This window comes from Anopheles moucheti, assembly GCF_943734755.1.
Source record: "Anopheles moucheti chromosome X unlocalized genomic scaffold, idAnoMoucSN_F20_07 X_unloc_88, whole genome shotgun sequence".
Classification (NCBI taxonomy): domain Eukaryota; kingdom Metazoa; phylum Arthropoda; class Insecta; order Diptera; family Culicidae; genus Anopheles; species Anopheles moucheti.
The window spans coordinates 971-7,500 of NW_026453601.1; the positions used below are offsets into that span (position 1 = coordinate 971).

At 48.1% G+C, this 6,530-nt stretch overlaps 1 pseudogene; it reads right to left on the reverse strand.

Moving 5' to 3' along the window:
* Window positions 1-4,526: 4,526 nt before the first annotated feature.
* The window catches only part of LOC128309061 (uncharacterized), a 6,248-nt pseudogene continuing 4,244 nt past the window's right edge, over window positions 4,527-6,530 (reverse strand).

Genomic DNA, 6,530 nt, shown 5'->3' on the forward strand with positions numbered 1-6,530 from the left:
ACCATGCACCGCTTCCACCGTGTATCACATCACATCACACTCTAAACCATTTCACATAGGTCCGCGCGATTGCTCACGGGACCCTATTCTCGCTAGGAGGTTCGGTTCGATTCCTGTACACTACAACGAGCTTTTCCAATTCTTGTGTCCGACTGGCGAACGTTCTGTTGCGTTATAAACTTCGCGGTACTTGCCACCGGGTATGGTGTCCGTACAACCTTCTGAGAAATAGCCGGCGCGATCGACGGGATTAACCAACAATGCAGCGCTGGCTCTTGATCGGGCAATTTACGGGCTTTATCGGGCAATTTACGGGCTTGATGGTGCGACTTACGGGCCTGATAGTGCGACTAACGGGCTTGATAGGGCAATTTACGGGCTTTTTGGTGCGAATTACGGGCTTTTTGGTGCGACTTATGGGCTTGATAGGGCAATTTACGGGCTTTTTGGTGCGACTTATGGGCTTGATAGGGTAATTGACGGGCTTGTTGGTGCGACTTATGGGCCTGATAGTGCGACTAACGGGCTTGATAGGGCAATTTACGGGCTTTTTGGTGCGACTTACGGGCCTGATAGTGCGACTTAAGGGCCTGATAGTGCGACTAACGGGCTTTGATAGTGCGACCAACGGGCTTGATAGTGCGACCTATGGGCTTGATAGTGCGACTAACGAGCTTGATAGTGCGACTTATGGGCTTGATAGTGCGACTTATGGGCTTGATAGTGCGACTTACGGGCTTGCTTTCCCATGTTTTTCGCATCGAGCTTCGGTTCGTTTCGAATATTTTGTCCATGTTTTTCGTTTGCTACGAGAGGTTCGGTTCGTTTTCAGTTATCCCTGTGTTCATGGTTTTCGTGTGCTTCGACAGGTTTGGTCCGTGTTTTTGAGTACTCTTGTCCATGATTTTCGTGTGCTTCTTGAGGTTTGGTCCGATTTTCAGTACTCTTGTCCATGCTTTCACATGCTCTGATAGGTTCACAGTCAGTTTTCAGTTATCCCTGTGTTCATGGTTTTCGTGTGCTTCGACAGGTTTGGTCCGTGTTTTTGAGTACTCTTGTCCATGATTTTCGTGTGCTTCTTGAGGTTTGGTCCGATTTTCAGTACTCTTGTCCATGCTTTCACATGCTCTGATAGGTTCACAGTCAGTTTTCAGTTATCCCTGTGTTCATGGTTTTCGTGTGCTTCGACAGGTTTGGTCCGTGTTATTGAGTACTCTTGTCCATGATTTTCGTGTGCTTCTTGAGGTTTGGTCCGATTTTCAGTACTCTTGTCCATGCTTTCACATGCTCTGATAGGTTCACAGTCAGTTTTCAGTTATCCCTGTGTTCATGGTTTTCGTGTGCTTCGACAGGTTTGGTCCGTGTTTTTGAGTACTCTTGTCCATGATTTTCGTGTGCTTCTAGAGGTTTGGTCCGATTTTCAGTACTCTTGTCCATGCTTTCACATGCTCTGATAGGTAGGTTCGTTCTCAGTTATCCCTGTGTTCATGGTTTTCGTGTGCTTCGAGAGGTTTGGTCCGATTTTCAGTACTCTTGTCCATGACTTTCGTTTGCTTCGATTCGTTCACTCTATTACTCTTGTCTGTGGTTTTCGTTTGCTTCGATTCGTTCAGTCCATTACTCTTGTATGTGATTTTCGTTTGCTTCGATTTGTTCAGTCCATTACTCTTGTGTGTGGTTTTCGTTTGCTTCGAGTCGTTCAGTCCATTACCCTTGTCTATGATTTTCGTTTGCTTCGAGTCGTTCAGTCCAATACTTACCCTTGTCTATGATTTTCGCTCTAGCCCAGTCGCCCTGCGCTCTGGAAATCACATTCCAACTCTATCACCGATAGCGCTCACACCTTGGAAACCACATTTCACCCGGGGAACCTTAGGGTGGATTTTGAGCCTTTCGGGATTGCGAAACCATCATTTAACACTCTAAACTTAATTTCCGCAATCCCAGACGCACTTTCCATATGGTCTCCAAAAATGCGTGTGAGCTGACCTGGTCCCTTATAATAGGCAATGAACACGATTTTGGAAAAATATTTTTTTCAAAATTTTTTGACTCACCGGGTAAAATCGAATTTACTTGGGAAAAATGTTCTAGCAGGGGCCCTCCCATACAAATTTTTTTCTTCTCAAAAATGATTTTCGTTTCACTTTTCATACTCAGGGGAGTCTAAAATTGATGTTTTGAGTCACCATGAAAAAAAAATTTTTTTTGACCCGAGCTTGTGTCGCGACCCAAAAATCGACTCACTTGGGAAAAATGTTCTAGCAGGGGCCCTCCCATACAAAAATTTTTTCTTCTCAAAAATGATTTTCGTTTCACTTTTCATACTCAGGGGAGTCTAAAATTGATGTTTTGAGTCACCGAGAAAAAAAAATTTTTTTGACCCGAGCTTGTGTCGGCGACCCAAAAATCGACGCACTTGGGAAAAATGTTCTAGCAGGGGCCCTCCCATACAAAAATTTTTTCTTCTCAAAAATGATTTTCGTTTCACTTTTCATACTCAGGGGAGTCTAAAATTGATGTTTTGAGTCACCGTGAAAAAAAAAATTTTTTGACCCGAGCTTGTGTCGGCGACCCAAAATCGACGCACTTGGGAAATATGTTCTAGCAGGGGCCCTCCCATACAAAAATTTTTTCTTCTCAAAAATGATTTTCGTTTCACTTTTCATACTCAGGGGAGTCTAAAATTGATGTTTTGAGTCACCGTGAAAAAAAAATTTTTTTGACCCGAGCTTGTGTCGGCGACCCAAAATCGACGCACTTGGGAAAAATGTTCTAGCAGGGGCCCTCCCATACAAAATTTTTTTCTTCTCAAAAATGATTTTCGTTTCACTTTTCATACTCAGGGGAGTCTAAAATTGATGTTTTGAGTCACCGTGAAAAAAAAATTTTTTTGACCCGAGCTTGTGTCGGCGACCCAAAATCGACGCACTTGGGAAATATGTTCTAGCAGGGGCCCTCCCATACAAAAATTTTTTCTTCTCAAAAATGATTTTCGTTTCACTTTTCATACTCAGGGGAGTCTAAAATTGATGTTTTGAGTCACCGTGAAAAAAAAATTTTTTTGACCCGAGCTTGTGTCGGCGACCCAAAATCGACGCACTTGGGAAAAATGTTCTAGCAGGGGCCCTCCCATACAAAAATTTTTTTTTGACTCACCGGGTAAAATGGTCGCACTTGGTAAAAATGTTCTAGCAGGGGCCCTCCCATACAAAATTTTTTTCTTTTCAAAAATGATTTTCGTTTCACTTTTCATACTCAGGGAAGTCTAATATTGAAGTTTTGAGTCACCGTGAAAAAAATTTTTTTTTGACTCACTGGGTAAAATGGTCGCACTTGGGAAAAATGTTCTAGCAGGGGCCCTCCCATACAAAAAATTTTAATTTCTCAAATCGATCCGTGGTTTCACTTTTCATACTCTAGGGCCCATTTGCTTCAACTTTGGAAAAAATTTTCGATGATGAAAAATTTTCACCTTCGACGTCCATCGACCACTCGACCCGAACTTGGTACTTTTGTATGGAGGTACCCAAGTGGTGACTTTCTCATACAAAAATTTTTATTTCTCAAATCGATCCGTGGTTTCACTTTTCATACTCTAGGGCCCATTTGCTTCAACTTTGGAAAAAATTTTCGATGATGAAAAATTTTCGCCTTCGACGTCCATCGACCACTCGACCCGAACTTGGTACTTTTGTATGGAGGTACCCGAGTAGTGACTTTTTCATACAAAAATTTTTATTTCTCATATCGATCCGTGGTTTCACTTTTCATACTCTAGGGCCCAATTGCTTCAACTTTGGAAAAAATTTTCGATGATGAAAAATTTTCACCTTCGACGTCCATCGACCACTCGACCCGAACTTGGTACTTTTGTATGGAGGTACCCGAGTAGTGACTTTTTCATACAAAAATTTTTATTTCTCATATCGATCCGTGGTTTCACTTTTCATACTCTAGGGCCCATTTGCTTCAACTTTGGAAAAAATTTTCGATGATGAAAAATTTTCACCTTCGACGTCCATCGACCACTCGACCCGAACTTGGTACTTTTGTATGGAGGTACCCAAGTGGTGACTTTTTCATACAAAAATTTTTTTGCGAATACGTGTTCGTTCGCGATCATTAAGGCCATGAACCGCAAGTCCGCTGCGATAGAAATAGTGCATTGTAGTTACTCGACGAGAAAAAAAATCGGGACTTAGAAAAATTTTTGAAAGTCAAATCGTATTGACTTCCAACAACACCTGATAATAAACACACATTGCCTGTTGCACCACAGATCGCATTTGACTTAACAAATCGCCTGTTGGTACGCACATCACCATCGACTTTACCAATCGCGTTTCGCACCGCTAATCCCACTTGGCGTGGAGCCACGCACATAATGTTGCGAGGAGAGTATTAATCGGGACTTAGCGTTTTAAGCTCGCGAACACTCCACTATGGGAGTGCACGCAAGCACCAACTGTACACACACAACACAACAATCACTCTCGCGAACACTCCATTCCCAAAGTGAACGCGAGCACCAGCAAGCATGGGTCGCCTGAGAGGATCGATGCGAACGCATCTCTACAACTCGCAGCTCCCAGCCTGTAGTCCCGTCGTTTGCGGGCGGTCGAAGGTGTCGAAACTAGTTGTATCCACGGTCGACGGAAACACAGCCACCAGGGTTCCCTGTGGTAAGGTACTTCCACGTGCAGCGTGCTCCCGCCCGTTGCGGCTCAGTCTAGTGCTATAGCGGGGATGAGACGTCAGTGTGCGCGGGGCAGCACCGACGGATCTCGGAGGGTTGTTAAGCCCGCTAGCTTCCGATCACCTAATGGGTTTGAGAAGCGCTATCAGCTCGGATTGGATACGACCTTAGAGGCGTTCAGGCATAATCCAGCGGACGTAGCGTCATACCAAAGTCCGGTCGAACTAGTATTGAGCCAGTGGTCCGTACCTGTGGTTCCTCTCGTACTGCACAGGAATTCCGTTAAGATAGCGGCAAACAGCACACACCAGTAGGGTAAAACTAACCTGTCTCACGACGGTCTAAACCCAGCTCACGTTCCCTTGAAAGGGTGAACAATCCTACGCTTGGTGAATTTTGCTTCACAATGATAGGAAGAGCCGACATCGAAGGATCAAAAAGCCACGTCGCTATGAACGCTTGGCGGCCACAAGCCAGTTATCCCTGTACCGGACGAACGGACGCGATCCACGGTGTCTGGTGGTGGCAGCACTGGATGTCCAGAACGCTTTTAACACGGCGAGCTGGAGGGCGATCGCCACGGCTCTGGAGGAGAAACGCGTTCCTGCAGCGTTGAGGAGAATTTTGCGCAGCTACTTCTCCGAGCGCGAGCTGGTCTACGAGACCAGTGAAGGACCGGTGCGCAGGAAGGTGTCGGCTGGCGTACCGCAGGGCTCCATTGTCGGTCCCACATTGTGGAACACAATGTACGACGGAGTCCTGCGGCTGGCGTTCCCAGACGGCGTGGAGGCGATTGGGTTCGCGGACGACCTGGTGGTGCTGGCGGGCGGCACGACGCCGCAGGAAGCGGCTGATCTTGCGCAGCTGGCGATCCAGATGATTGGCACGTGGATGGCAGAGCGTCACCTGCATCTTGCTCCGGCTAAGACGGAGATCATCATGGTGTCCACAATGCGGCGGGGCTATGCGCAGCCCTCGGTCTCCATCGAGGGGATACAGCGGCTGCCAACGCAGAGCCTCAAGTACCTGGGCGTGGTTTTGCACGAGCATCTGCTGTGGACCCCGCACGTTGAGTACGCCACGGCGAAGGCACTCCGTGCGGCGAAGGGGATCTCCCGACTGATGCAGAACCACGGGGGCCCTAAAGGAGCGAAGCGGCGGCTGCTGTCCTCGGTGGTGGATTCAACGCTCCGGTATGCTGCCCCGGTGTGGCATGAGGCCACCAACGTCAGGCGATGCAGGCGGATGCTGCAGAACGTGCAGGCGCAGTATGCAAGGCCGGTAGCCAGGACCTTCATATCGGTGAGATATGAGGTCGCCACGGTCCTGGCTAGCGTCATCCCGATCTGCCTGCAGATCCGGGAGGACGCTCGATGCTACCATCAGCATCAAACCACCGGCGCGCCATTGAGTCAACTGCGAGTGGAGGAGCGCGCGGCCACACTGCGTCAGTGGCAGGAGGAGTGGGACGCGTTGGCACCGGCGAGCCGGTTCACGGCGTGGACACACCGGGTGATCCCGGACATCGAGGGGTGGAAGAACCGTCGGTTTGGGGAGATGACCTTTCATCTCTCCCAAGTTCTCTCGGGCCACGGCTTCTTCCATGAATACCTGCATGTGCAGAGATTCACCCCCTCGCCGGACTGCGTGCGGTGCCCGGGTGTCGTCGAGTCGGCTGAGCACGCGTTCTTCTACTGCCCGCGCTTTGCTGACGTGCGGACGGAGGTGCTGGGCGAGGGCGATGTGGCCATCGTATCACCGGACAGTCTCCAGTCGTTCCTGCTGAACAGCCGGGAAAATTGGAGTGCCATATGTGATATGGCCCGGCGAA